Here is a 21,082-nt window from a genome sequence, read left to right on the forward strand (position 1 = left end):
CTTGCTGCTCGATAAGGTGAAGTTCTCCCGTTTTGCACGTAAAGATCGCCGTCATTTTTTCTTGACATGAACTTGACGCGCCTTGCAGTAACCTTTGTGTGGAACAGCCAGCGAGTGCAAACAGCCTCATGATGCAAAACACTCGGCACCCCGTGTCCCGCTGAGGAGGACAGAGGGGTGGGGCGGCGGGGTGGACGGACACGACTCGCCCTGCCAGAACCGAGGTGAGGAGCGTGACACGCGGCCCAGACACCCGGCGGGCACGGGGCCGGGCGGGGGCCGGGCGCTGCCTTTCGCGCTGGCTCGTTGTCGCCGGGCCGGGCGCCGCGCCCCCGCCGGCCCCGCGGAGCCGGGTTGGGCAGCCCGGGAGGCGTCTCCTCCGCAGCCCCCGCCCCGCCGCGCCGGTGCTGAAGCGCCTCGGCCGCTCCCCCGCAGCACCCCCGGGACAGCGGCACCCCGTCGGCCCCGCAGCAGCACCCGGGCCTCCCTCCCCGCCGCCCGGCCCGGGCTCTCCTGCCGAGGCCGCCTCATGGGGAATAAATAAATTCATAGCCCCGCTCACCCCCGCGGCAGCGAGAGGAGCCGGCGGCGGCCGCGGGATTAGATCCAGCCCGAGCTAGAGACCAGGTAACGTAACCTACCCGCCAGGAGGGAGGAGGAGGAGCAGCGAGGCCGCTGAGGTCGCCCCCACCGGGGAGGGCTCCGGGGGACGGAGACGGGGCTGCCGAAGCCGGGGCGCCCCGGCCCCCCCCCCCCCCCCCCGTCTGCCGCGGGCGGGCGCGCTGTTGCCCCCGCGCTGTGCGCGCCGCAGTGTCAGTCACACACACGCACACGCACACGAGCCGCCACCCACGCAGGGATGGACGGACGGACGGACGGACGGATGAACGGATGGATGAACGGATGGATGGATGGATGGATGGATGGATGGATGGATGGATGGATGGATGGACGGACGGACGGACGGACGCCGCCCCTCGCGGGCGCTGCCCGCCGGTCCCGAAGCAGCCGCTGCAGGGAAGCGCCGCAAGCTCCGCCGTGTCCATGCGGCCGCCGGGCGCTGACAGCGGGCGGGGAGGCGGGCGGCGGGGCCGAGCCGAGGCCGCAATCCCGGGGCGTTGCCGCACCTCCCGCTCCGCGCAGAGCGGGTCCGCGGCCAGGGCCGCCCCCGCCCTGGGGCAGCTCCACCGGGAGACGTGGGCGGGGAGGCGCGGCGGCGAGGCAGGAGCAGAGTGCCTGACTGGGCGTCACTTGGCGGCAGCGGCCCCGAGGGGAGCGGTGACGTCACACCGCCGTGCTCGGGGTCATCCTGGGGAGGGGTCCGCGGGGCCCCTGCGCTGTGGCTGTGCCTGGCGTGTGCCGGGCCGCTCCGAGCCCCGCAGCGCTGGTTCATCATTCCCAAACAGGCTTTGCGTAGAGGCTGGGCGCCCAGCTCTCCCCGTGACTGGTACCAGAGCCGGGAGAACACTCCTCCATCGTTATTTTTATATGACCTCTGCTAGCACACTGGGGACTCAGCGTCCTTGAAGTCTCTCTTGATAGCCTTGTCCTGTGACAAAAGGGTTTCTCTGTGCCAACGCAGACCTCTGTGCACTGGCATTGTGGTTGTTAAAGTGGTCCCTACAAGACACCGGAGGTGGAACACTGCTCCGACACAGACCTTTTCACATTCTGAAGACCAAAGTGTGCTCTGGTGCTCCTGGGAGGGCCGGTAATCTCTTCATCCTGCAGGCACACCACGCTCATGCAGGCACACCGCTGCTTTTCAAGTCAGAGGTGAACAAGAAAACTAAACAAAGAAAAATAACATTTAGAGAGGGCACTTCTTTTTTCTTTTCAGATGCCAGCCTGAACTTTTAAGCAAAGAAGAAATCGTACTGAGATTATTTTTGCTTTTTCCTGAAACAGCTTCCAATAAAGCAAGGGATGCTCATGTCTTGTGAAGGCATCCATTCCTGATTCTGTAGTCTCTATAATAACCACTCATATCTCCATAGTGACATCCGCCTGTGGCTCCAGTTACATATCAAATAGCAATGAAAGAGGTGCTTGCAGCTTCCACTGCAGGAATGGAGCCATAAACTTAAATGCATTCCAATTGAGCCAGTGAAATATTGCCTCGGCTCTCTCTAGATGAACCATGATATGAAAGTTGGTCTTCAAGACAGAGGGGGGTAGACTGATTTTCATAGGAAACAGGAAACCGACAAGTAGTTCAATAACAGTGGCAATGCTTTTATTTGTACATATTAAATCTGTGAATAATGCATAAATGAGTCCCTTCTTACTTTTAAAGACAGCTCTCTCCCCTTTTCTTCCATGATTTCTGACTTTGCATATTGTACTTGAGAATGAGTGCTGAATACCTTGCACATAGAAGGAAGATAAGAAATTATATTTCAAAAGTTTCTATAATGTAAGCAATTAATTGTAGAACTATAACTTCACGTATCTGAATAGCTCAGCTAACTTAGTTTGGAACACAGTCTTTCTAATATATGTGGCTTCAGAGCAAAACAGCAGTTTGAGTAAGGCAAATACTGGTAGCTGGAGGTTACGTTTTTTGTGTGTGTGTCTCTGTGTGTGTGTATGAGTAATTTCAGATAATTTCACCAGCCTTATTTTTTTTTAATATGATGGAGACATGGGATAGCCTACATCTCAGATGGAGTCTTCATGGGAAGTCTTCATGGACTGTAGACAATAAAATTCCCACATTTTATGTGTAGGGCAACTGTTTGGAAGATCTTGTGATACAGTTGGTCAGAGGTGGTACTTTTCATGTAAACTGATGAAGGAGCAATAGATATAAGCTTTATGGGGAGACCTTGAAATATTTCAAAGGGAAATACCAAAGCAACAGTTATACAGTTTAACATCGTGACTCTGCAGCTACAGTAAGGAGAGGCTGAATTTTTTTTCAGCAGTTTTCAGTGTAAAGGAACACGCCATTGATAGTATATAAAAAAAATCTCCATCCAGTCTTTAACCTAATTCCATCTGTCACTTCTCAGTAGTATGTACTGGATTTGGACTAACTCAGCTCTTGTTATTGCAAAATCTTCATTCTAGAATCAGGGTTCTATGGAAGCAGGAGATCCTATGGGCAGTTTTAAAGAAGATGCCGTTATTTATAGGCATGGAAGTTAAGGCAGAGAGAAGAGCACTCTTCGAATCACAAGCTGGTTTGTTTGAAAAAAAGTTTTTCTTTCATTACTTTTCTTCCTTAGATTTTTATTTTCTACATTTTTACTATTTGTGTATGTATACTTATGTTTCTGGTACCTATTGGTTCTCTTTTCCTTCATTTTAGGAAAAAAAATCCATTTTAGTATCCCTTCTTTCTTAAGTAAATTTTCTTGTCCTCTTTTTATGACAAGTCGGTGGCTTTGCTTGCAGTATCTTCTGGTTATTGTTTAAGGAAGGTGACTACAGATCACCTGATTTTTTTCCTGTTGCAACATCACAGGATACTTGTGAAGAGTTGAATTTTTCTTGAGTAGATTTCTGCTTTAGCAAAGATCTGAATGCAATTCTGAATTAATTCTATACCTAACTCTCTTTGCTAGAGTTAACACTGTAAATTTTCTTATGTGAGAGTCAAGACAAGAAGAATGGTCTTTGTCTATGCTAATTATCTGTGCTATTAAATTGATTTTTTGTTTCAAGGTTGTTATGATTATGAAAATGTAATTCTCTTTTGATTTTTATTTAATAAAAGGCTAGGTCATATCCATTAATAATTGATAGCAAATGTTAGTTCCTGTATCTGTTCAGATAATATATATACATCCTAATATATGCACAGCACCAGCGAGAATATTACATAGGAAAATAGGATTTCATTGGTCAACTGTTTTATGTATCAAGCGAGCGTGAGAAACAGGCTGTGTTCCATGTATGCATCTCAGTCCAAACCTACATTCTTTGGCATGTATGTATTTGTGAGCCATTGTGCCAACTTTCATAATTTTATTGTGAACTTTGGAACATTCAAGCAAAAGTAGTTGGGATGTAGGAGTAAGGGTATAATATTCTGTGACTTGAGGAATACAGGATGTTGGGCTAACTGGGGATCACTCTTTGGCTTAACATTCTATCATGTATTTCCAGTATTTGTTGTAGCTATTGTTCTTAAACAATTAAAACAGGCTTTTACTGAAGAGCAAATTCATAGCTCACAGGTCATGGTGTCTGGCAAACTACGAGTCTCAGTTTTTTTCCCTTGCAATCTCTTGAATTTTAATTTATAATATTTATGTCTGGAGGAGAGGTGATTACAGAATTACAGAATCACAGGGGTTGGAAGGGACATCAAGAGATCATTGAGTCCAACGCCTCTGCTAAAGCAGGTACCCTACAATAGGTTGCACAGGTAGGCGTCCAGATGGGTCTTGAACATCTCTGTAGAAAGAGACTCCACAACATCTCTGGGCAGCCTGTTCCAGTGCTCCATCACCCGTACCGTAAAGAAGTTCTTCCACATGTTAGTATGGAACTTCCTATCTTTGTCCTAACGCTACACACCACAGAGAAGAGCCTGGCCTTATCCATTTGCCTCCCACCTCCCTTTAGAACAATTCATTATCATCAGCTCCTTTTATTGATTATATTTTTGAATTTAGTTTATAAAGTGGTGTTAGGTGGTTCCTTTATTTGTTATCATGAAATTCAAGCCACCAGTTACCTCCTATAATTTCTTTTATTTTCAGGACATGGTGTCTTGTGACACGTGCAGTAATGTGTAATCAGATGTGTGCATGAAAAGCATTTGCTGAAGAAGTGAATATGTATTACCAAAAGGATATTGTCATAACTAGGGTAATTGAAAAAAATCCCAGTAGAGAAAGAGGAAAAATAATGAAAACAAAAATGGGACTTTACTTTGACACTTCCCACTTTCCCTGGATGGCTTAAGAAATGGAATTGATCTTAATTCACAAAATCAGGAAGTACTAGAGAAGAAGTTTAATCCTGAAATTATTCTTTTTTTTAAATTTAGCTGTTGATGCATTTTGTTTTGACTTGGTGCTCTGCTTATTCAATGTCAAGTATTGAACCAACAAGAATGTGGTGTTCTGAGTAATGGTGGAAATCATGGTGCATTTGGCGTTCTTCTCATATTGTTACCGTGAAAGATAACGACAGTGTATGATTTTAACAATTCAGATGTAAATCTCTGCAGACTAGACTTGCCCAAACACATGGAGGAACATTTGTTCCCCAAAAGAATAATTTCCAGTTGTTTTGACAGGAAGGTTGGTTGTTATTTCACTTTTAGCTCATTTTCAGGTTTTTCTGTGAATGAGGTTTTCCTGTGGAGGACTCAGCTGTAGGTGGTGATCAAGATGATGATCAATGTGGGAACATTCAGAAAGCATATGCTACACAGAAAACTGTTCAGACCATGTCCTATATGAATAGTTTTTGTTACCTTTATATTTTTAAGAAGTTCTTTATACTAGCTTATCTTCCCTCAGCTGTTAGAAGGCTCTTGCTACTCCTTCAGGCATGTTGCTCCCATCAGATGGTCTCTGTGGTAGCAAACTGTTGACAGCACTCCCCATTTTGGCACACAGGGATAATGAGTATAAAACAAAGACTTGTAATTGTGTTCTAAGTGCATTCGACATCGAATAATTTTTACCATTTGCAGTCACTACAGTGATGGTAGTGATAGTACAATGATGAATGTTGCCTTTTGCATGAGACGCAAGCAACAGAAATTAGTAAAATCAGTCCCAAAGCAGTGCTACATAATTCCTAAGTATAGAAGTGATTTTATTTTCAAAGAAATATAAAATTTAATGTACATTTTAGCATTCATTCTCAGCAACATGCTTGCAAGTATAAGAAGTTATCCATCATTTAGGCACTCTTGCAGTCTATGGTACAAGCAAAAAGGAGACAATAAAAAGATAAAATTTGAAATTGTTTCAGCATCAACTTCAGGCTTATACTTCTCAGTGCTTGTTTTCCAAATTCAAGAAATATTGAAAACAAATGTGTACACTACAGTACTAAAAGAAACAAGCCAAAAAGGATTTAACACTGCTGTGAAAAAAGTATACATGCAAAATGTGTAATTGATTATTTTTTAAAACAAAACCAGTTCCTACTGTAATTTATTTGATTTTTAATTCAATTGCATTAGATCTTTTTCTTTACACCAGAAATGAAGTCTTTTGTGGCTTTTTTTTTCAATTATCTGCAATAATTATGTAAATATTTGGCAGTGAGGGCTAGAATTTTTGAAGTAATATAGGACTATGTTCAAACTACCAGCTATAACAGCATGACTTCTTAGACATTGCTGCTTTTCTCTGCTGACCACACTGAGAGACAGAAATTGAAAGCCTTAAAATGAAAGGTATCTAAATGTTTTGTGATACTATTGAATTAAAATGCCATAGGAGTTGCAGTTACCTAATTGGGTTCTTATAGTTTGCATTCTAAATATGGCCCTTAGGACAAGTTTCAAACAGAAAGTAAAAAAGAAACCTTAACAATGCAAGTAAGCTGCTCTTGGGTATGTAGGTGTCTGGTTTTTTAAAAATTGGAATTGTATTTGTTTAATTCCTTGATGATTGTTGATAAATAAGTTCTCCATTGAACAACTCTTTTTCTAGACTGCTTTTGGAAGCTGTGCCACCAAATTAGGAGAAAATGTTGATCTGCTTGAGGATAGGCAGGCCCTACAGAAGGATCTGGATTGGTTGGATCAATGGGCTGAGGCCAGCTGTTCAAAAGACCAAGTACTGGATCCTGCACCTCAGTCACAACAGCCCTTTTCATAGCTACAGGCTTGTTGCTGAGTGGCTGTAAATCTGCAAGGAGGAAAAGGATTAGTTGAAAGCCATCTGAACATGAGCCATCAGCGTGCTCAGGTGGCCAAGGAGGCCAATGGCATCCTGGCTTGTATCAGAAATAGTGTAGTCAGCAGGACCAGAGAGGTGATCGTCCACCCTTACTCTGCTCTGGTGAGGCAACACGTAGAGTACTGTGTTTAGTTTTGGGCCCCTCACTGCAAGAATGACACTGAGGCTCCAGAGCGTGTCCAGAGAAGGGCAATGTAGTCTTATGAGGAGTGGCTGGGATTGTTGAGTCTGGAGAATAGGCTTGGAGGAGAGCTTACCACTCTACAACTCCCTGAAAGGAGGCTGTGGCAAGGTTGGGATCAGCCTCTTCTCCCTGGTAACAGCAATGGGACAAGAGGCAATGGCCTCTAGTTGCACTAGGCAATGTTCAGGTTGGATATTAGGAAAAATTTCTTCTCAGGAAGACTGGTTGGGTGGTGGAACTCCCTGGGCTGCCCAGGGAGATGACTGAGTTACCGTCCCTGGAGGTGTTCACAAAATGTTTAGATGTGGCACTGAGTGACATAATTTAGTGGGCATCGTGATGGTGGTTTGACAGTTGGCCTAGATTACCTTTGTGGGTTTTTTCAACCTTAATGATTCTATGATGTTTTAAATAGGACTCCATTTGGGTCTGAAACTGAATTCTCGACCTTTGTTCTCTGCAATGCCTTCTGCTGATTTTAGAAATGGAGACTGGGGAGATATAAACTGCCAGCTGGAACTGAAGGGTGGTTTAAGGGTCAGGAAAAAGTGTTTCTGGGACGACTCAAGCTAGCTGAGCAAGAGGTGTGCATCAGGCACCAGGTGGAGAGAAAAGAGAAGGTGGAGAGAACAGAGCCTCACCAGCAGGGAAATCAGTGCTGGAAGATGAAGAAAACAGTGGGCCTATCAGCCAATTACCAGATACTTTTTAAGATGTACTCTTTATAATAATTTGTACACAGTATTAAACTAAGGACTTCCTTTCTGCCCTGAGGAATTTATAATATCTCTGCTCATTGTGTCACACAGGGGTCCTAACTCCTCATCTTTTATTATGCAGCCTCTTTCTCTTCCGCTCTTTCCTACTGCTACTAAAGGTGAATAGGGGCACTCAGTAGCCCCTGATTAGAAATCATAACACCAGGTTTTGGCAAAAAGTGATAAAAACTTGTGCATTTTTAGACCTCTGGGTTGTATATTTGAGGAAAATGAGTAGAAAAGAATATGCCTTAATAGCCTATAATGACAAAGCATGAAGTATATGTTGTATTTGTGAAGAATAAGGGAAAAGGAGATCCTTTGCTCTTGTTCTTTTGTAGATATAATTATGTTGTGTAGAGGCATAAGGGCTTTATTCTCATGTTTTTCTGATGTAGTTATCCAAAATGAGATGTTTTGATGTTGTTATACTGGACATAAAAGTGCTTTATTTCAGTTTAGGTTAATTCCTTATTCATGCATCGCAACACTGCAGCACAATGTCATATGTGGCCTGTTTTGGTTTTAGCTGTATTAGCATAGTGAAAAAGATTTATAAGTGAAGTTAATGAATGTAAGGTCCAAACTCACATGAGGCTGAGAAACCGGGGAAGGACATTTAAAACTGACACCTAAACACACTGGGGTATTTTCTGTCAATTATGTTCAGAGATGCACTCAAAGAATACAACAGTACTGCTAATTGGGATTTCCTCTGTTTCTGTGACTCCAGTTCTGTATTTCATCTCCATACCCTAGTGCAATTCCACTGGGTTACTCTTTGTTTACATACATTAAGGGCTGAATACACTCTTTTGGTTTCTTCCAAAGACTTTTGGATCACTTGCTTTAACTTGCCTGATTAGTTTAAATGGAAATTATTTCTCGTAATCATTATCTAAATGATTTCTCTCTAATACTTTCATGTCCTTCTATGTCCTTCATCTTTCCTCATTCTTTCTGTAAGAGCATTTTCCCCCATTATTTTAGAATAGAGGGAGATATCAAGGTAACTATTTTGCTCTGCTCATCTTACCAGTATACTGTATTTTCCACGCTAAAACTGGAAACTGTTCATGCTCACTTGTAAGACAGCTTTTATATGGAGTAGATGATGCTCCTCCATAGTAACCAGTATGTATGCTATCTTTAGACTTGCAAGTGTTTATATTCTTTACCCTTAGTGCTTTCTATTTATTTATTTATTTATTTATTATTTCTGCCTTTCAGATCTTATGGGTAAAGGAAAATATGTAGCCTTAGAAGTATGACAAATTGAAGAGGCAAAAACAGTAGAAGTGTAAGAGATGTTATTATTTCGAGGAATTTCACAAAGGCTAATACATTCAAGCTATCAGAAACAGAATAATGGATCAGATTTTCACAGTAGTGTTTACTTGTCTTTACATTTTTATTTATTTATTTATTTACTTTTGAGAGAATAGTAGAAAGAATGTTGATGGTAGCTTTTATTATATCTGTGTGCTAATCATAGGCCTTAGCAATGTTTTTGCTGTCAATGAATTGTGTTATCTGATCACAAAACGGCACACTCCTGTATACCGGAATATCTGCCAAACAAGATGCTAACAAAAGAATGAATACCAAATATTTTATGAGGAAAACTAACCATCAAACAATGCAATTCTCAAATCTTAGTACTACAATCTTGAAAATAAAAATTAGGGGTTGAATATTATAGTCATTGTTTAGCCTGGTGGTTGAGAATAACTTGATTTCCAGAAGTAGTTTGCAAAAAGACACATTCAGAACCACTTCACTTAACATTACACTTAACACTTTAATCTATTAAAGTTTACACCTTTTAGATTTCCTTGAGTAAAGATAGTCTGTGATCTCAGGAGAGGGAGACATGGACTCTGCAGTATGGATTTGTTCCATAAGTAAGTTGCTCCACTCTTACTGATTGAACAGCGCTCTGAAGCCATGTGCCAGTGTGCAGTCTGTGAACTCATCCTACAGTGCTTGCGTGCTGAGTTCATCTGCACATGCATAGATGACCCCTTCTCACATATATACCATTAAAAAGGCACTTTGACATAAGAAATGGGTGTGTCATGTGTTCATTTCCATGTCTGGTACTGTCCAAATGCATAAGGATGTGTTGATTCATCTGAAGGTTTCCATCTTTGAATTATTTTTGTGATTAAAAACGATAAATTATTTCCACTATTCTGTTTAATAGTAAAGCTGATTGTTTCATGCAGACTGCAAAAATATGTTTGTATTTGATCAGATATAAAAGCCCATTTTTTCCACAACTAATACAAGTTCTTTTTCTGACTCTGATAGCATAAACAGCTGATAAAGTGACAAGACATTCTTTCTCAACTAGGTAATCAGCTTGCACTTCTGGATGTATTTAAGTATTGCTGAAAGGCAGTATATTGAAAATAATGATTTAAATCCTGTTGTTCATTAATGTGCTTCAGCTGCAACACTGTTTTTTTTTCTTTTTCTTGTACTAATTTCCTGAAAAAAATAGCAGAGGTATTGGAGTTAATATGTACAAGTTTATTTTTAAAATATTACACTCAAATTGCTAGTCTAATAAAGTAGAATTCTCACAGAATACCGAACGATACTTTTCATTGAGGACTGAGAATATGTTTTTAGTCCTGGTAAGTTAGTTATAGAATTTTTTTCCTTTTCTTTATTCTTTTTCTCTTCCATTTACCGGTTTTATCTCAGGTGTACAAATACATTTTTTTCTGTATGGAGCGCTGTCAAACCTGAATTAGGATCTTTAATTTCAGTATTATTGGGTCCCAGATAAGAAGGTTGTTATCTCTTAATAACTGGGGCTAAAATCCTTCTTTTAAATCAATCCTCTCGTCTAACCAACACTCTTACAGGATAAAATCAGAAATTACAACTTTAGTCTGAACAGCCCAGCTTGTAAGTGCGTTGAACAGCAGATGCAGAGGTTTTATAAGCAGAGAATCTTGCATTTTGATGTAGTGTCAAAGAAACATCTTCTTGTTTTTCATAAAGGCAACTGAATGTATGCAAATGAGGAGATAGTTTTCTAATAGAAATAATGTTATGCATATATACAAATAGCAGTTGATAGGAAAAATAGGAAGAAATATGCAACATACTGCATACCAGGAGATGAATGAGCAAAATAGGAAAGCACTGAGAAAAGAGATGTGAGTACAGCGGTTTGAAGTTTCAGGAGGTTCAGGTGTTTCAGTTAGGTTTAGTAGCTATACTGATCCACTGTAAGTGTCAAATACAGGGAAGTGTTTTCCATAAGATCTTTTTGACTCCTTTGGAACATTTCTATGACCAGCTTTATAGAAGGAATAGTGTATACTTATGGATACAAAAGAAAGACTATTTCTTATAAGAGCAGTGTGAAAGAAGGTGTGGGGATGAAGGAGAGGAACTTGCATGCTGGCAGTACCAGAGAGTGAGGAGATGTAGATTCTGGACCCAGTAAGAATGCAGAAGGATTGAATGCTTTAAGATGTTTCACTGCCATTACTTTTTTTTAGCCCATGAACTGCCAGAACAGAACAGAACAGATGATCTTTTAGTCAGGGGTTAACAGTAAATTTAGCCCCCTAAAGACTGAAGAACTTCAGTAATGAAGGAAATTTTTATTCATCCTACCAAAGCAGAGCGGATTCTGTTTTTCAGTGAGAAGTGGCTAACGTTGCCTCATGGTGTTCTCACTGCTCCAAAGGGGAGGTTGAACTGTTTGGTCAGTCCCTGCTGGGTTCATTAACTTTATGTGTTTGTTTCTGTTACCCCAGTTGAGAAGGGAATGGTTTGCATTTATGTTACTAAAAGACTGGACTTGAATTATTTAACCAAACCCCACAGAGCACAGAACCTTTTGTATTTGGTTGCACTCATGCTCCCAGGGTCATTTTCATCTGCCCCTCTGACCTTGCCAGAGGGAATTACTGTTTATTTCTTCACTTGGTGGACAAGTTTATCTGAGTCCTGATGAGGAGAGATGGGCTACCTACTTTCTGCTTCAAAAGGGAATCAAGAGAAAGGTTTTTTTTTTTTTTTCCAAAGGAGATAAGAGCTTATGTAAGACTTTTTTTTTTTTTTTCTTTTGGCTTGGAGATTGTTGGAGTGATTCTTCAAGGATGGGTAGGAGACTGGTGACAGGAGTGAGAAGATGCAACGTTTTGAAAGTGGAGAAAGGCAGGAAAGGTATATGCTATAATCCATCAGGCTGCTGGGCTTTCATTCTCTGGCAGTCTAGCAATGCATCAACTCATTTGCTGCCCTGCTCTTAAGGAAAGCCATTGTAGCCCAAGATACCTAAACAAGCTCCATGCCTCAAAGGGAAGGGATGAACTGTACTGTCAGAGCACTGGCTTTAATGAAAACTCTAAAATGCAGCAGTATAAATAAAGACCAGATTGAGCAATTCTGTTGTGAACCATGGGTTGATTTTTGAGAGGCTGTGCTAAGTTTACCATCTTTAAAAAACACAAAACAGCTGCTGTAGATCCGCAGCAAACTAGTACAGTGATTTGAATCTTTTACCTGTGGCAGTTAAAGCTGTTAAATTTCTCTCAAATAGACATACACAAGGTGGCTGATTAGTTGAGAAAGGAAAAAATTGAAAGAGAAAAAAGGTGAACTGTGAGGGAAAGGTGCTGCTGAAGTGGCATTCAGGCCAGCCGGGAGCTGCATAAAATTTGTCTCTCTTGAGGAGTCTCTGTTGGCAGGATTTATGTGGATTTCTGCCCACAAAAATAAACCTGCTTTACTTTGGTAGAAACTGCAGCCAAGAGTTATCCCTTGGGGGTGAAGGCTTCTGCCAGAACAGCTGCCCCTCTAGGCAAAGTAGAAAGAAATTACACTACACCCTTTAATCACTGCAGGGTATGTCTCCTTGTCTTTAAACAAAATTACTTCATCAGTTGCTGGATATTTTTGTCACTGTGCTTGTGTATTGAAGTACTATGTACCCAAGTACAACTGTCACGTTGCCACTTTAATCTATGCCTACACTTATTGCTTACTTGTTTTAAATGCCTCCCTTAATCACTTGGATGAAAACCAAGTGTACTTCCAGAAACATAACACATGTTTAAAGTTTTATGTGTGTAAATCATACACCTAAAAGCTGGAGACTTTCTTAGAGGCAGCATACAAATGTTTTTTGCTTATCATAGTTATGAAACTACAAATATTTACTACATTAAAACTAAGAGTTACAGGAGACTTTCAGAAGACTGTCACCATTCAAAGTTAAGATACCAGAGAAGGCAGTAGTACCATTCCATTCAAGCCTCATGTACACACAGTTTGTTCTATGGAATTGGGCTCACATACATGATCTGATATGACTATAGAAATATATTTTTCTACTTGTCCGCAACCACAATAATTCATGAAAGAGAAATGAAGGAATTTGGTATCAGAATTAAAACTGACCCAAGTAAAACAGAAAATTTGCAAGCATATGTTAGTGATTTGAGCATATTTTGTCCCTCATGAGCTACAGCTTTTTTGAAAAAGAAGAAAGTCAGCCACTAGGTTCATATGACTTTCTTTAAGGCATTAGGTGATATTCAAAATAAGCACTGTTGCTACCTAGTCATCTGTAGCTATAATAATAATTTTATAGATAATTCATTCCTTTGTCTTGTGTGTGATGGTGTATATGTTCATATAGCAAAATGTAAGATAATGAGGAAATCTGAGGGGAAATCGAGGTACTGGAGAAACATGAAACATCACTCCTGTGGCAAACAAGCCTCAGATCAGCTGTGAAGTTTTCCCTTACCTTGGACTTTGTATCCTGGTGTGTGCTTGAACTATGTGGGCTGTAACAGTGAGGGGTGAGCTGGGCAGCCTTGGAGGCTGGTGGATTAGGGAGGCAGAGTGGACATAGGGCTATCAGCAATGGGCGGGCAGGCGCTGCTGCGAAAGGCTGGCAGATTGGTGGGGAGCATGTGTTTTCACAGCACTGCCATTGCATTCAGTGCCAAATTACAGGTAGCAAGAAGGAAACTATTGATTCTTCAGCCTGAGATTTGCAACTTGTGCACAGGCATACACAGCCCTCTGTGCTTGCTGTAGCTTGTAAGTCATCAGTGTGTCTGGCTCATTCTGAAGGATAGTGTACAAGAGGGAGACACTACTGCTGCCTCTTGCCCATCGCTTACCTTGGAGGCAGGTAAATAATTTTAATGCCCAGGGACAGCAGCTCAGTCTGTTCCTACTGTTGTCTCTTCATGATTTCTTGTGGTCTTTTCCATTCAGTCCTTAAAGCTAACCACTGTCAATGAGTGACTACAGGAGAATCAAGCAAGAGCCAGCCCAAAAGGCTGTGAGTTCACACAATGTTAGGCAATGGGATGTGCAACATAATTTTCAAATTTGCATTTTCTTCATACCTAACACACTGAAACTTGTTTTTATTTGGCACTGTCATGCCTCATGGCATGTCTTATTACTCCAGCTCTTGCATATATGCAGTTATCTAAGCCAACATTATCATTCAGGCCTGAATGATAACACTTTTTAAATAATTCACAGAAAATAATTTTAAATGAATATTACACTTTTTTTTTATTTTTCTGCAGATAGATTTACTAGGAAATTCTTGAGCTTATTCGAAAAGTCTTGTTACTTTATCTGGCAAGCAGTTATTGTTGTCCTGGTTAGTAGTAAGCTATCCCTGATGCATGTCCTATATCTATATCACCAGGAACAGCCTTAGCAATTTTGAAGCCTTGAGTAAAATATATTCTGCTGCCTCTACTGCAACATTTGTAAGAAATCATATTTAATACCACACCTTTTTGTAGACTTTTAGAGTGCTACATATTCAGCTATTACAAAGTATAGGCTCAGAAAGTTCCAGAAAAAAATATGAGACAAAGTATTTATACCTTATAAAAATTAATGCCTTATTAGCAATTTAATCAGTGCAGTCTCAAATTGGCTCTGAAAATGCCGCCTCTTCAATTCTGCAGCTCTGGGCAACTGTCCAGTCTTTACATAAGGTAAGCTGCCCTCTGCATTGTTCTGTAAGGCACTGAACATTGTTTCAAGTTTTAATTGGTGTTTGGATGGTTTATACGATGATTTGGTTGAGTAAATTGTGAATTAATACTGCACATATGAAATCTGTCACTGTTTTCTTTTTATAAAAAGAGGGCTAGAGATTTGCTTTTGCTGTGTAAGACTTGAAGATTTACTTTCAAAATGGATAGTATTAGTTGACTATGGTACGTACATAAGGCATGAGACAGTTTATCTTCACCTTTCATAAATTTCCCTCTACAAAGCCATGATAGCCACAAAGATGTTAGTAATGCAGTATTTCAGAGTTACACATTTTACAAACACAGCAAAAGAAAATCCTGTACAAAATATGAGTATTGCAGCACATGCTGTTCAGAGACTCATTGCTCAGCAAAAATGAACTTATTTTTCACAGCAATAAAGAAAAGATTGCAAAAATTCAGATTTCAACACTGTGCTGTTAAGTTGTGGATCTCTTTCAAGGAAGATCACAAGAACTATTTTTTAGAATTTAGAAAACATTTTTTAATTTCGTATTTTATTAAGAGTTAAATAAACAAAATCACTTCCTACTCCAAGAAAACTTCAGACTGGACAGGAAGAAGCAACTGGGTCATTAATGTAGTACTCCATACTAAGAAAATGCATTTTGGGCATATAGGGCTGGATTAATCTGATCAAATGCAGAGCTCGGCAGCATAGATCATAGAATCATAGAATCACCAGGGTTGGAAAGACCTAGAAGGTCATCCAGTGCAACCATCCGCCTATCACCAATAGATCTTACTAAACCACATCCCATAGCACAATGTCTAAACGTTCCTTACTTGAGCTAGTTATCTGTCTGTCTATATTATATAATGGACAGATTCAGCTACTTTTATGTTTCAAATCATTTAGTTGTAATTTAGACATGTAAAAAGGTGAGATATATCTCAGAAGTTCATTTCTGCCCATATAAATGGAACCAAGATACTAAGGTCACAGATAGATGCCAGTACTCTCAATGTCTAAAGATGGCTGTGATGAATCCATCCTTTAAATCAGAAAGAATCACCAGTTGTCTGTAAACCAAAGAATGCCTTGGAGGCTTTATTACAAACCTTAATCTTTCCTGAAATGTGAAAAGCTAAAATTATGTAGTATGAGGAGAAGCAGGAGAAATGGAGATTCTCCCTCAATATAAGTGTTGTAGGTGATTAGACAAAAAAATAAAAAATAAAAAAAATTCATGCCAACAGAAAAAAACAGTGACCAAATTCCAAACCACTATTTAGCTTAAAGCACTGTTGCCACTGCTCATGTAAAGCATTCTTTCAAGAAAGTCAACATCCTTAGATTGTGATTGAAGGACAAATTGTGCTGGAGTGTTAAAAATATCACTTGGCGATATGCAAAATAGGTTATTTTTCAGGTGTCTGTTAATAAGCAGATGTACTGGAACAGACATTAGGGAGTAGCAAACTTGAACTGGAGTTCTGGTGAACATCCAAAGTAAATGATTATTGTGAACCTACCTCAATTTTTACAGTTTAAGCTTATGATCTGAGAAGAAATTCTCAGCCTGTTTCTGGTGTCTGGCTCTCTTCCAGGAGTCATTGGTTAAATTTAATGAGCATGTGCCTATGTATGAGTGGACAGCAATGTGCAGTAAAGTAGCTACATCTAGGCATCCATCTCAGAGGTGTTCTCGAGGAGCTAGATCTGTATTATACTTAAAAATCCACTGCTGCTATTAGTCAAAAAATACCCTGCTAGATTAGTCTTGTAAATTGAGTCAGGTAGTAGCCCCTGGTATCTCTAAATTTTTATAGACAACAGTCCAAGACAGCATTAACTTTATTTTTGTGAAGCTCAAGCTGACGGTGAACTGGAGGCCAGCTGCCTGCCACCTGCGTGCCGTGTGCCAATTAGCTCTGTCACTCAGAAGTGCACTTTAACATGAGCTCTGACCTTCTACTTCATGCTCAGTTCCCTGTATTTAGAAGGTTAGCCTCAGTGTAGGCGCAGATTTAAGCCCTTCTGTTTGCTATCTGAAGTGGGTGGACACAATCCAGCTCTGATCCTCCACCATGGTGCCAAGTTAGTGCTGTGCCAGGCTTGCTGGTGTTGACTCAGTGCAGTGTCCCCAGAGGACAACTGTGGATGCACCTTCTAGGGTGCTGCTGTTATCCTGCTGTTATTCTCTTTCTACAGTTGCTGTTTGTGGATGCAGAAATCTTGAGGCCACAGCTGATTTATCTTCCCCTGCCCTGGCTCTCCCTGGGTGGGCCGGGAGCCTGTGAAAGGAAGGGCCTCTCCTGAAGGCCACAGCGGGGGGAACAGCTTTGCTGACACAAGTGAGAAGCTGCACCCACAACTACATACAAGTTGTCAAAATCTAACAGTGCGTGTCCAGCACAAACAATGGTGTGCTTCCTATTTCTTCCCAATAATAGGAAACGTGGTATTGTTGTTACCACATGCTCTCTGTCAGAGTTCAACAACCCATGTTTACTTCCTTTTTTGCTCTTCTTATGTGCATATGTCAGCAAACTTGTTCCCTTCCTGCTGTTGTCCTCAGAACTGGGACGGATACCCCTTGCAAAGAGTTGTCCCTGCAGTTCTACATTAGAGGCTTACCTATTCCTGCTACATATTATCTCCGCTGTATTTCATCCTTCCTGAAGGAGCCATTTCAACTTCAAATTAAAGTTTTAGACAGTACAGAGATCAATTAAATGATAATATTTTCTCATGATTAGGCTGGTATTTTTCTCCAAGCAGTGCTCACACTGGGTGTGCTTATAGGAGTTCAAAAATTCATCTCACTTTCCGTGAGAGATTGTCACAGCTCTTTTGAATGCTGATCACCATTAGCATCATTTTTTTCAGATTAAAAAAAAATAAAAAATTGTTGTGAGAATTGCTTCTTTCCCGCTGAATATTCTAAGTGCTGGACTGTGAAAGTAACAGCAATTTTCTCATAAAAACGTGCCACAGGGACTGCCTAATATTCCCGAACAATGCACTTCTAAGACCTTTAAGACTTTAACATCAGTTGCACAGTGGACAAGGAGAAGTTTCAGTTGTTTCAACCTGAGTTGACAGAATGTTTTTCCATTTCATTTGGTCATGCGGTTTCATACCTTCCAGCCTTTATTGGGTCAAGGCGAGCATGGTAAATGAGGCTGGTGAAAAATGACAGCTATAAGAACACATACACTTTTTGTTTGCTTTTCCAACAAGATAGTTAAGGTCATTTTTGCCATTAAAAAGGTAGGGGTTCTGTTGTTAAAAAAAAATGCATTTTGCTCAGAATTCATGAGGGAAGTTATGATTTGATCTAAGGTACAATTTGCCTTTTATAAAAACATGCATATATTTCATCATCGGTATTGCAAATAATTATATTCTTTTTTTCCATTCAAAAATGGTGAGTTTTTGTATAGTTTAAGAAAGAATGTAAAATAAATTCTGGTGTTATGAAGCAAATTCTGCATTATTGTCAGCAAAATACAGCTTTTTGATTAATGTAGTAACTAGCATTGCTTATTAATTCAAAGAAGTTTCTAATTACTCTACAAAGACTAATGTGGAATTTTACTATGTCTGTAAATGAAACAATCTGAAAAAATCTACATTAATTGTGTATTTATGGTCAACTGCTGGACAATTTCCTTCAAATGAGAAAAAATATTAGAATTCTGCAACTTGTTAGCTGGATTGAGTGTCTGCATTTTGCTTTTAACTTTCTGCTTATGATTGTTAGAGCATTTTGTATAAAATAAAATCATATTAATGGTCTATATTTTATAAGGCAAGTTCACACCCAGCAACTCTATAAATGCTGAATTCCTGTAGCATTAGGCATAAACTATGTTCAGATGTCCCCAGATATATAGCATTTAAATGCTCTTTTAAATGCTGCATTTCTACAGGCGATGATAAAAAAGTCCTGTATGTCAGACAAAGAAACTGTGAAAGAGATCCCATGTAATGTTCACAAACCAAGGATGCCCTTCTGTGGGATCACATTCTGTGTCTTGAGCTTCACCATAACCTCTCTTGCCTCAGCATTTTGAGATGCTCGTTCATTTGGCAATTGGTCACACAAAATAAACCATCCAAACATCATGTGTGATCAACAGCCAATCGGGTCTCCAAAGAGTCTTTAAATGTTCAAGCTGAACAAAGGCTCTGTATCTATCAAGTTCAGATAATTGTCTTGGACAGCAGCTGCCTGACAGGTAATGTGCTGTTTATTTCCTTTTACCTTTGCTTAATGTAATAGGCAATTTCAGATTACTGTGTTAATCCATACAAAACTAGACTAATTAAATGCAAGACAAGTCAATGCACCAGCACAAGTTGCACAATATTTGCTATCGGCTTTTTAATGATTTTGTAGTATATATTGACAAAATAGCATGAAATGCTTTCAGAAAGAAATATTCTGACACTTTTTCTACCTCTAAAGCGTTATAGCAAGGATTAATGTGAATAAATTGTGACACTCTTGACTCTTGTCAGGTTGTATAGATTTGAATGGCATTTTTTGTCTTGTATTTTGCCAACATTTCTGACAAAATTAAGAATTCAAAGATGAGACTTCTGAAGAGGAACTTTAAAAAGAGGGGAGTATCAGCGAAATTCAGGTCAGAGTTTAGAATTGGTGCACATGAAGTGTAAATGTGAGTTAGAGTGAAGGATGTGATGGAAGTTATTTGACTTGGATTGAAATAGGGACATGATAAGACAGTGTTGAAGAGCACAAGCAAAGGTTCTGGCAGAAGCACAACTTTGAGGAAGCTCAGGAACCTCACAACCAATATAGGAAAAGATGAATGAGAGCAGGAAGTAGATTTGAAGACAAGTTGAGTGTGGCGGAGGCAACAGGCAAAGTAGATTATTTCTGTGGCAGTAGGCGTAGGTGACAGGGGGAATTAATTCCATGTGTTCTGAAGTAACACACAATTTATAAATGCAATATCAATTTTACTTACAAGTCTTCATGATATACATCTTATTTTCATAAAGATTTGGGAGGGCAGCAGGAACATAATCCCCCTGCATGAAACCAAGCAATGGAATGAAGGCTATTCTGCCTTGCTGAACGCTTACATGATTCTTCTGCCATGCCAGGGGTTTTTATAATTAAGAATGATGGACTGCTTTTAAGCAAGAACTGTAGGTGTATATTTCACTGACACAAGTAACACTGTTTCAGTCTTTTGCAACCTCAGAACTCAATGTGCTATGACTGGTTTTAGCTGTAGGTACTTTAAAATTACTAGATTCCTTTGACTGAAGCAAATGCAAGAGTAATTTCCAATTCTGTTTTTCATATACAGCAAGTCACTCCTTCCCTCCAACCTCCAGCCAACCTAAACAATTTTGCCAGTGGTTAATACATTCAGAAGTTTTTTCAGGGGCTGTTTATACCTCATTGTAAACAAATATTTATTGAGCTTATTTCATGGAGATAACCTGGTGGTTTTTAGTGCTGATTTTGTGTCATCTCTGACATCAGAGTTTACAGCCTTACGGTCTACTTCTGCCCTTACTGAGCTCAAAACAGAGTTCAAAACTGTCTTTGATTTCACTAGAGCAAGTTAATGGCTTAGAGACCAGAATTTTTGTTATCATGATCATGAATCTTCTGATGTCGCAAGCACTCCAATGGCTTACCATATACTAAGACAAAGTAACTAGGTCAAACTGCAAAATAAAAAATGACAAAACTACTGAACAGTTACAGTTCTCACACTTACTTCTATTGAGCATTTTTATGCCTCTCTTTATGTGTTTTTGATTTGTCTTTGTTCACTGTATGATTCTCATTAAATCAATATGATTTTTTCCACATAAACTGTTAATGAAAAAAAGAAAATATTGAGAAGACTAAAAAAAATTTTGTTTTTCAACAGGCGCTGGAACCCCAGTGTTAATTCATGTAGTTCCACCCTAATGTAGAACAGATGTATTGTATCTCTCCAGAGTAAAAATGGTCACTTGCTGTTAGTAACAATAGAAGGAGACAGCAAAAAGGTATTCTATATACATGGAGTATAAAGGTAGAGAGGATGTTGAATCCTTACATAAAGGAGTCGTGTTTGAACAAGTGTGACACAATGTGCAACCTTAGCCAAATTTGAATGTGATAATTCCTTTTGCTTTAACTTACCTCCCCAAATGCTTTTTCTCAGATTGTCACACAAAATTGACTTACCACTAATCCTCCCTGTCCTCAT

The 21,082-nt window shown here is 40.0% G+C and overlaps 1 protein-coding gene across 2 annotated transcripts in view; it reads left to right on the forward strand.

Moving 5' to 3' along the window:
• Window positions 204-21,082, forward strand: part of SLC16A7 (solute carrier family 16 member 7) — an 82,283-nt gene continuing 61,404 nt past the window's right edge. The window contains exon 1 of one of the 2 annotated variants that reach the window (XM_021385039.1): window positions 204-224. The gene's annotated coding sequence lies outside the window, so the exon portion shown is untranslated. Of the gene's footprint in view, window positions 225-499; window positions 628-21,082 lie in introns of those variants that run through there. The other variant, XM_021385038.1, reaches the window with a different exon arrangement.

This window comes from Numida meleagris, chromosome 1 (genome assembly GCF_002078875.1).
Source record: "Numida meleagris isolate 19003 breed g44 Domestic line chromosome 1, NumMel1.0, whole genome shotgun sequence".
Lineage (NCBI taxonomy): Eukaryota > Metazoa > Chordata > Aves > Galliformes > Numididae > Numida > Numida meleagris.